Here is an 11,610-nt window from a genome sequence, read left to right as displayed (position 1 = left end):
CCTGAAGGGAGAAAAATAGGTTAAACCAAGGTAAAGCTACTTTATCAAGATGAATTTATCAAGGGGACACACTACATCTCTTTTGTTTGTAACCTCTCATGCCCCATATGGGAAGGATCTTAGTGAGTTATTGTGTATTTATTGTAGTGGTGGGAGTCTGATGGAGGGATCTGGAATGGCACGGGGAGTTGAAGGTTCCCTATGATTGCAAATTCATTTATCTTGTAGTCATTTACGCTCCAGGCAACAAATCAGTGAGGACAATGGGACACCTTCAGGTACATGGACTTCGTTTTATGAATCTTCCTGTGCCTCATGAGGATAAACGCTTTTAATCTCTATGTAGAGATTCCGATTTCAATCAAGCTCAATGCTGACCTTATTTAGCTGATTGGGTAGGTCAGATGTGACTGATTGAGGTTAACTGCAGTCTTCCATAAAGCACTCTGATGAGCTGTATTTGATATGTTAAATGACTAAAGGTACTCATCACTTCCTGCGTATGCTTACAGGTACCATATTTTAATGTGAAAGAACTATTAAGCCTCCTGCGTAAAATCAAAGGTGTTGAAAATATTTAATTTTTTCTTCCTTTTTTTTCATAAATTGGAGGTTATTTGATTGGATCAAGCAACAGAGAGACTATGCTCATTAAGAGGATATTTCTTTTATGTTTTCCAATGTCCAATGATTAAGTAAATTACAGCAATAAAGCAGACGGAGGATAAAAAAACAAAAAAAATGTTATAAAGTACAACTATACAATGAGAAATGTCAGCCATTAAAGAACTATGACAACTAGGGCAAAGATAATAAAATAATAAAGCTAGAACTTTATGTAAATCCATTAATGAAGCCATTAAAGTATAATTATACAGAAAACACATTAAATTCCAAATATAGAAAAAACTCTAACTTAAAAAAAGCTTTGATATTATCAATAATTGCTTTGATGTTTTTCTGTGAGCACAGAATATTTTCTCAACTCTATTTTCATTCAAATGAAAATTAATGAATGCAGTTCCATAACCTGTTTTGCTATGTTAATCCAGTTTATCGCAGAGATTAAGATCTTCAACATTTCCCATATTAACACCAAGTGAGTCAGAGTAATGTAGCTGACATGATATTCAGTCTCAAACCACCCTTCAAATGGGAAATGGAAAATAGGTGTAGTGATTTATTGAAACCTCTGCAAACATAGAGATACAACATATAAAGCAAAATAGAAGACAACATAAGACAATTCTCACAAGGTTGGAAGTTATTGTTTGGAATTTATTCTTCTATCTCTGGGGAGGGCACTGTGTCTTTCCGTTTTGTTTTTTTATCTGATGTTTTTACTTCATCGGCATTATCATGTTGAAAAAATGAAGTTGCTGCCAATCAGATCCTTTCCAGATGATAGTGCATAATGGATCAAAGTCAGATTATACTTTTCTGTGTTCATAATTTAATCAGTTTTGACAGGATCCCAAATACCACTGGTTAAAATATAGCTGTGACTAAACCCCCACTGTGATTTACAGATAGCTGTAGACACTTATCAGGTGTTAGGGTTCTACCTGGCCTGATCCCACTGATTTTCAGTCCTTTTTGTGCAATCTGACATACCTCCCTGTTTTGCTTTGAGTTTTTTTTTTTTTTTTTTTAACAATTGCTTTTTGACAGACACCTTTCCACCAAGACCATTTCTGATGAGGCTTTGGTGAACCGTATGGATCAACATAAAGGCCAGATGCATCTCTCAGGTCTCATGTCGGAGCTTTACTTGATTTTTTTCCATATCTCTTAACCTCCTGAGAACCAAGAGAAAATGAATCTTGAACTTTATTGTGATTACCTTCCTGTTTGGAGAAAAGAGGCCACCTAAAGACATCAGATATCAACGGAAAGCCCAGAGTGTCCTCTGTTTACTATATCAGAACTTATTAGGGTAGCTCAAATAAGGCAAAAGATCTTATGAAAAGCAAATGTCCATCACAGAGGACATAATTGAATAGCTGATTCTCAGGAGGTTAAGGCCTTTCAGGTGCTGTTCAACTGCTCTAGATGTTTGGTTTTTGTAGACCTGCCATTTCTTTTGTCCTCTACTTATCTAATTTCCTCAAAGTTTTTAAGGACACAACTGCACACTATGCCAATATATGCCAAAGAGAAGCACCTTGTTGGCATATTTTATGTCTGTCAGGCTGCTTTTTTTGTAGACTGGACTAAAAAAATGGAAACAAATCACTGGTTTTTGCAACAAACTGTGAGCAACAAAGTGCCAAAAGGTACAATTTTTAAATTGATTCTTTGCAAAGTTGCCTGTTATGTGCAGACACAAAACTGGTTCACTCTGGTACTCTACAGAGACTCTGGTCAGGCTGTTTAAAAGAAAGAACAAGTTTTCTTGTTTGTTTTTTGTTCACTCACTGTATTTTGATCTCATTTAACTGAAATCATACAGCGTGAAGAGTCTGTCAGCTAGTGATGAACAGCCCTTAGATCCTGATTGAATTGCATTGCTTAATTCTGTTTACAGTGTATTAGATCAGTATATCACTCCTAGCAGGTAAAGTACTGTGGCACATTAATTAAGGTTAATATGCAGCTAACGGGAAAGGCCTGTGGGGCCTACTGTCAAGCAAATGTGGTACTGAGGTTGTGTGAAAAATGCTCTTAGCAAACTGTATTGAGACATTGGGCTAAAATCACAAAGCAGGAGGTTGAAAGTGGGCAGAAGTTCAGAAATGAGTCACAGAGTGCCAGAGGCTCTGTGTGTTTGTGTGTGAGTGCTTTGTGTATGTGTGTGGGGGTGTCAGTTTGTGCAACTGATTCTGAAAATATTTGTGTATATTATGAATTAATGATGTGTCCTTACTTGGACTCGAATGCTCTCTTTATGTGTGTTGTTAAATAATTCCAAGCAAAAGACAGGATCTCTTACTGACTTCTGACATGAAAGGATCAAACCACTGGCAGCCAGTATTGTAGAAATGTTCATCAAGGAAACGTTATGTGTACACGTGTGTGTGCATTTGTGTTTATGCTCCCGCGCATCTGCACCAGCATGCTTTGTTTTTAGGATGATGGGAGTGAGTCTGTATTTCACTATCATCTCCTAATCATGCTTTATAGCTGCACTCGTCTGTTCAAGTATCCACCACTTCGTTTTTAAGTAAACAGTATACTTGAGCATGAGTAATATTTGCTTATCTATATTTAAAGGCCTGACTGAACACAAAGCAAATAAAGGGTAAAAATTGCTTTCTGTAGCTTTGCCTCGAAGCTACAAATTTTTTAGCATTGCATTAGCACCAGCACACACAATAACCCCCACTTTGAAATGGTTTAACAAATGATGATAATACATCTGTTATAAAGCAGGCCAGATTTTCTGAAATATTTAAATGTGTTGTATTATTTATTACAATTAATGGAAAGAGAGTCCATAAATATGTGTTTCAACTGTCACACTACTACACTACATTACATAAATAAAATATATATTTACTGAACAAATGTGTGTGGTCTCAGGTGTGACCTGACCCTGAAGTTCACAGAGGCTGCATTTGCTCACATTCTCTGCTAAATTTGCGAAGCATCATGCTTCCAGGGATTTGAATTTACACTCAGATTTTATTCTTCTGCACCTCTATCTCTAATAAACATCTCTCTACATGAAGGGCTTTCTCTTCCAATCTCACTTTCAGTGACCCTTAATGCTCTACAACATGCAGTCTTTCGCTGGCATGCTATGAAATATTTATAGATCCTCTACAGGGAGCCGCATTCAGTAGATTAGGACTGATAATTGTTCTACAAGTTGACCTTAGGGTGCTGTTGTCATCATCCTCTCTCTTCATCTGTCATCTAGCTACTGCAGACCCTCCAACAGATTTCAAATTTGCAGTCCTCTGATTCTTTTCAGCAGGTTTCACTTTTGTAGCCTGAATATTCTATCTACATGGTAAAACCAGTTGTGTGTCCATAACTTAATAATTTTGTATTTATTGGACTGAGCTGAGTTCAAACCACCACATCACGTTCATCTTGGATTTTCAGCCCAATTAAGTTTTTTTTCACAGGGCATACATTTTCTAGTCTTTTGCAAAGCTGGCACAAATGACCTTCGTACCGAAAACTTTATGAAATGTAGTGATGGGCAGATGAAGCCCCATGAAGCACTGAAGCTTTTCATCCAATTGGTTCACCCCAACGCGAAGCTTCATGAAGCTTCATGTGCTCTAGTAGGATACCTACTGGACGTAAAAATAATAGCTGGCATGAATTTGAAGAGTGTGGCATTTTGCACACAGCCTGTAAATGTCAACAACAAAAGGAGTGTGTAAAACATGTATATTGTAGTGATGGCAGTATACTGTGTATATTTATACTGGCAGTATGGGAAATGATTATTTGGAAATGCTTGAAATGGAAATGATCATTTACTGTGAGGTGAGGTGTGGTTGGGGTGTGGACAGTGGTTGTGCTTTTGTAACGTTGAGGTATGGACAGCTACACACTGAGGCTTTGAGCCTCAGTCCTGCCTGTTCACATTTTATTCTGTAAAAACTAAATTTTCACTGCTTTTATGACCTTTTTAGTGGGGAGAACATAGCTAGGATTTAATGATTTAACAAATCTTTTAAATCCTTTGTCCTCCACAGTGCTAAATGGCTGGGAGTCCTCAATCACCATGCTGACCAGGTCTTCATCTATTTGAGATTGTTCTCCTGAGGAAAGACAAAGCACAGATATAAATATCACACACGTAACTTATAACAGTTGTATAATATTGTTATATCATTTAGTAACATTACTGCATCCTATATTATCATTGCATTTGATGGCTCACCTGGTCTTGCTCCACAATCGGTGTTCCTCTTATTCTCATGCAAAGCTCTGCAGTGCCTAAGCATGGATGAGGTGTTGTTGTTATATCCCAGCTCCCTGGCACACAGCAAACACTTCACCTTGTACAAAAGTCAAGACAGCTCAACATAAATTGTATTGCACCATCAGTATCATGAAAATACATCTTCTGTAGAAATTTACATACCTTGTTGGGAGGAATAAAATCAAAATGTTCCCACACAGGGGAGGACATCCTCCTCTTCTTAGCTGGCTCCATTCTCTCCTGACTTTCTCTCCTCACTCTCATAAACCTCCAAACGGTCTCCAAACTCTCTCTAACCGCAACTCTCCATCAAACACCCACATTTTGAATGAAGTCTGAGGGTTTATATCGCTGTCATATCTCGCGGCAAAGTTCGAACCACTTCATGAACCAGTCACGTGGTACAGCCGGGCAGCGAGGCTTCGGACGTCATCATTTTCAGCTCCTCCCATAAATGAAGCAAGCCTCGATACGCGCTTCGCGGAAACGCCCCCTCCATTACTCGACACACGCTCCGAAGCCTCGATACAGAACGTCCCATCACTATTGGACAGAACCTATGACCGCCGGCCAAAACGGACACTCCTTTAAATGGCGACTCTTTGCAGGCAAGTCATCATCTTCCATGCTAAATATAGGCGACTGTGTAAAGAAATTGCAGGGAGGTTTTTGGTTTAGCATCCTTTTTTTTTTTTTAATGAATTTCAACTAGCAACAGTGAGCAACAACTTTGCAAATGGTGGGAGAATTTTTTTTTTCCAGGCAACCAGAGATTGGGCCAGGGCTACTGACTGGTCTCTATACCTGTGAGACTGAGGCCTTACACATTGCAGATAACGTGGCTTTATTAACTTATAATGGAAAGTAATTGCATTTCAAGAAGCTCAGCATACAGCTTATGCACCTCAAGGTGTGGAAAACTGTTATTCACTCTCAGTAATCATTGAAAGCAAAGTACATGTTGTGCTGATATGGCAAGAAAGCAGAAGCAGGATGTTTCACTGAAGCAAAACTGGAATTTCTAAGAGTTTATCCTACAAACTAAAAATGAGCTTGCTTACTTTCCTCTAAGCACAGTCTTTCCTTTACCTCCATCAAGTATGTTATACATAATTTTAATAATGGAAATATACAAGTGCTGTAGAAATAATCTTTGTCTATTACTACGTTATTGAACATAAGCTTAATAACATATTGAAATCTATTTACTGTTCTATGTTTTTGTCTGTTTTTTTGTATGTGGCTACTTTAGCACACTTGTACAGATAGCTGGTTTGCAGTTGATTTGTTTTCTCCCCTGACCGCATTAATCAATTCTTTATTATCCTCCGCAATTAGGCTACCTAACAGTGATCAATGTTTTCAACCTCCAATAGCCTCTGTCTTTTGTTTTTTGTTTTTTTTAAGATGGGAGGTTAGCCTGCTTTATCCTTTTGCTTGTCTTAATTCAGATGGTACAAGAGGACATTCAATTTGCATGCATTTAAACACAAACCAAAAACAACTTCCATCTTTCCATCTGTAGAAGCAGCAGTCATCTGACCCTGTTGGCATATTAAAACAAAATCAGAAATGTGTTTTATCATGATGGACCAAAATACAGGCCGTCTGCAAGCTGCTGATAAGTCAGTGTACCGAGATAATCAATCTCAACTTAACTACATGGGTTTTCATGTCCTTGATATCCACCTACAAGTTGCTGTGAACTCTTAGCAATATGTAAATTGCACAAAAGCACTGCTGAATCCTGAGACTATTCCTCATTTGCATGACTATTTTTGGAGCGTGGCAACTGCAAACACATCATTCATTTTCAGCTTGTTCGGATAAAAGTGATAAAATTGAAAGAGCAGGGCGCAGAATATTTCTCTGCTTTACTTTCCATATCATTCATATATATATATATATATATATATATATAAATATATATATATATATATATATATATATATATATCAAATGACTGCAGAATGAAAAATAATTTAAAAACACATATGCATCTGCACAGACCACCATCACATCACAGGGAAAAAAGTATGGCTTGAACCAACCTATGAATTAATAATCACCATATACCCGTGGTGTCACAATTGTCAGCAGATTGCATTACAAAACCATCTCTGGAAAACCACACATTACCCCAAAGGGAGTCAGGAAGGAGTCCAGTTTTTTAAGAGCAGTCATTATTATCATATGGGAAATATTACAGCTGATTAAAACTGAGAGGTACAGGTAGATGTAGAGATATCTGGTCAATACCACTTTTTTTGTAATTTTGCTTGTATACACCATCACGGTGGATTTTAAATCAAAGGAATCAAGTTGTGATTGAAGTACAGACTCACAGCTTTAACTCAAGGGGTTTAACAAAAGTATTAAGTGTTTAGGGATTACAGAACTTTTATACACAGTCCTCTGCAGATTTTCAGAGGTTCAAAATAATTGGACAAGCTAACATAATTTTAAATATAGATTGCTTTTAATACTTGAATGAAAAGCCCCTGTAGTCAATGACAGCCTAAAGTTTAGAACCCATGGACATAACCAAATGCTGTCTCCTCCTTTGAGATGCTCTGCTAGGATTTTACATGTTTTACTGTTCTACTTTTGTTCATTTCCACAGGTATGTAACACTGACATACACTAGAAGTGAGGTTCATCACAAATAACCTCTCTGTACAACATACAAGGAGGGCCAAAGAAGAAAAAATTTGACCTGCAGTTGGCCGTTGAACAGAAACACTCCAGCAATCCACCACAGTGAATTACTAATCCTCCCCTACTGTTTTGCTTTATTCCATTGCTTGAGGCAGTAGAAGACAATGTTTCTTCTCTACCCACCTGCACTCTGAAGACTTGCTTCCCCACTTTTAAATGTGACTAACTCCTTGAAGTGATGTCTCCTTGATTACAGAGAATAAATATTTGGCAAATGTTTTGTCTTTTTTTCCCGTCTCCTTTCCCCCTGAGACAAGTAGCCAAACTTTGGTGATTACCTTAATAAGGTAAATCACACTAAAGTGTTGCATTGCTTTAGTAGGAACTCTGAAGAAAACTGAAACTGCTGACTGTGGCAGAACCTGTTGGCAGATCTTCAGTGGGAGAAAGCTTGTTTGTAATTGCCTCAGCTACAAAGTACTTCCTCTTTGAAATACAGACTCCCCTTGACTTCTGTAAGTAGAGTCGATCCGTGCAGTTTTGTTTTGTACTTTGATGAGAAAGTGGTTGGTAAGTGGGGTGTGTTGTGAAGAGGAGAGGTAAGCAAAACATTTCTGCTTTAGGAATCAAATTTTTAACAAGCTCAAAATATGTGTGTCTATATACATATATATAAGTACACACTGCATACACAGTTTTGGGATCGTACTAAAACTAATCACAGATCTAACATTGATGCTCTCATTACAAACCTTGAGGCTTGGCATTCATGTGGATGTTACCTTGACGTGTATCTAGTTCTACTGTCATCAGCCAGGTTGGACCTCCTTTTACCTTCTTTAATTCTTCATGATACAGATTCAACAAGGTGCTGAAAAACTTCCTGAGAGATTTTGGTCCATATTGACATGATAGCATCACATAGTTGCTGCATATTTATCAGCTGCACATCCACAATCCTCTCCACCACATGTTGAATCTAAATTTTCTGTAGGGCCAAATATGAGTGTGACTCGTTGTCTAGCTTTCTTTGACTGAGCTGAGCCTCAGCACCCAATACTTGGACATGTTTTCTTTATTAAATAATGAACCAGACCCCAAAAAGTAAACAGCTGTTATTGCTAGGCAACGGGAGCAGCATTTGGTGATGCAGCACCTGACATTCCTGACCATGTGGGCGGAGCATGCATGAAATGGAATGTTCAGTAGAACTGTGCAACACAAGCACTTAGTTATAGCATTTTTCATTGTATCCAGACACAGCTAGAGACACATCTACAGCAGCATCTCTGTGCAAGACAAACGACAGTTGACAAAGAAAACATCAAAAACTTCACTTCACTCCTCTACAATACGTTGGTTCCTTTGTTTAAAAGGCCAAAATGAATCAAGGGAGAACGATAAGAGGATCGGCGAGTGCCTTACCATACAATACAGCACAGCTGATTAACCTGCAAGAAGAATTTCAAATGATACAGGCTGAAAATGTCAAATTAAAAGAAGAGGCAGAGAAATCAAGAGGAGAAGCTAAAAATTCAAAGTTTGAAACTGAAGTAGTATTGCAGGAATTACTGCATGTGGGTCTCAAACTTAAAGGAGAGAAAATGGGAAAACAACAGGCAGAAAACGAGAATGAAAACATGAAGAAAGAACTGTTGGAAGCTCAAAAAGCATTGGAGGAAGAGAAAACCACAGCACAAGAAGCCAAAAATAAATATCAAACTGCAAGGAAGGAGGCAGGAAATGTGATACAGGAATTACAGGAGGTGCAGGAAGCTTTTGAAGAGGAAAAAAGGAAAATGCAGTTGGCAACACAAGAAGCTGCAAATGGAATGGCTGAAGCTGAAAAACTAAGGAAGGAATTACTGCATGTGAAGCAACAACTTCAAGAGGAGAAAAAACGTAAACATGAGGCAGAAAATGAGATTGAAAATATGAAGAAAGAATTGTTGGAAGCTCAAAAAGTGTTGGAGGAAGAGAAAATTAAAATACAGGAAGCAAAGAAAGAAATGGAAGATACAAAGAGTTACACTCAAAACATGAAGAAGGAACTGATGAAAGTGCAAGATATTCAAGAAAGAAATGACCGGCTCTGCGGTGAACAAGAAAGACTGCAAAGACGCACTTAAAGAAATACGAAAGCACAAAAAGGAAGCTAAAGAGCTCCTCAAACAGAAAGTGAAACTGGCCAAAAAGCAGCTGAAAGAACATTTTAAAGATGCCGAGGAGCAGCTCAACAAAACCTTAAAAGAACTGAAGGCAAAAGAAAAGAAAGCCGAGGACAGGAGGGGATTCTGGAGCAGACTGCTGAGAAAGAACTGACCCAGCAGCATCAAGTTTGAGGAGATCAATAGTTTCTTCCCCCTCTCTCCACCTTTCTTTCACCCCATCCTTCTTCTTGGGACGTTTGTTTGTTTTTTAAAAACTCTAATCTAAATACATGTACTGAAATACACAAATAAAATTGGCATAACCTGACCTCATGTTGCCTGCTTCTTTTCTTGTGTGTCTGTGGATGTAAAACAGTAACACACTTTCTGCTCTGTGTCTTTAATTGTAAATAAATGCAATATGTTTTCATTTTAAAATGCAGTGCAAAAACTTCTGCTCTAAATCTTTTTTTTTTTAGCAAAAAGCTTTTTTTTTTGCCTGTTGTGGAAGTTTTCCATTTAAATAAAGCCCGCAGACAAGCGGTGAGCGGTAGCTAACATTCTTTAATCAAAACACACAAAGAACAGACAACCAAGCTTGATGAAGTCCCTGCATGACCGCGGGACAGACGGTCAGCAGAGTCTCCCTGAGCCTAGCATGGCTCTCAGTTAACTTGCAACAAACCTAGTACTCTTAGGAGAACTGTAATATTTGTTGCTTTAAAAGTAGACAAGTAAAAAGTGAATTAGTCAATTCATATTGTAGCTATGTGTACCCAAGAAAATGAAATATTATTATTAAAGTTAAATTATGTAGTTACACTAATGCATTGCCATATTCTGCTGCATAAAGTTAATCCAACAACAGCAACATTTCACAAACAGCAAGTACATGTCAGCCTGGTTTTGATTTCAACTCAGATGGCTCCAGATAGCTACACTTCTGGAGAAAACAACAAATTTCACCCCATACCATGCACTGTTAAACTGCACTGCTACCCTCTCTTTTAGGCCTCACTTTGCAGACCTCTCAGGGTTCTGACTCTTAACATCCTGCTGATGGAGGCAAAGTGATCCTGGTTTAACTGCAGGCAGCTTGGCCACTGAGCTGAGGCTGATGACTCACATCTGCCTCTTCGCCTCCCAGAAGCAGTTCAATACCTGTATTTCCTCCACATTTCAGATCTGAACTCTATCCCTGGTGGCACTGTCAAGGCTTATATGATATTGCTGTAAATGATGATGGCAAGTGTATGTGAGCTTCCAAAGTCTGACAGGGAATTTTTGAGGATAACTTCCCCATAACTTATCTAAATCTTTACTCTAGTATTAATAAATAGTATTTTCGTTTGTGTTGACTGGGATGAGCTACACATTAATAATACATATTTCACTGAACAATTTGATATTATGCTATACTGTATTATGCTGTAGATTGTTAGTCATGAGTCCATTAAGAGACTTTTCCTGTTGTGCACCCAACAGTGCAGTAGCATGTAATTTGTTTCAGAAAATATAAATGCCTTACATCTTGCACATCAACTTCAAGCAGTGCTCACAGGAAAGGACAAAATCATTAGTTTAATGTTGCTTGCTTTTTCTTTTAAATCATGATTCGGTAATATTACCTTTACTTTAAAATAGATAAACAGCAGTAATGTCTTATTCTACTCATTTCACACTTTAAATTTGAATAATCAGTAAAACAAAGTTCCTGGACGTTCTTTTAGATAAAAATACATGTCAGTTTTTGTACCTGTTCTTAGGAATGTTGAAGACACGAGTGGGGACACAAATGCATAACGTGGGAGGCAGATAAAAGGCAAAAATACCAAAATCCAAAAAGTGAACAAACAATAAGCTTAAAATGGAAAGAACCGGGTCTATCACAGGGCAACCCACAGGGAGCATAACAGA

Source organism: Astatotilapia calliptera, chromosome 4, assembly GCF_900246225.1.
Source record: "Astatotilapia calliptera chromosome 4, fAstCal1.2, whole genome shotgun sequence".
NCBI classification, from domain to species: domain Eukaryota; kingdom Metazoa; phylum Chordata; class Actinopteri; order Cichliformes; family Cichlidae; genus Astatotilapia; species Astatotilapia calliptera.
Note: the sequence above shows the minus strand (reverse complement) of the source record.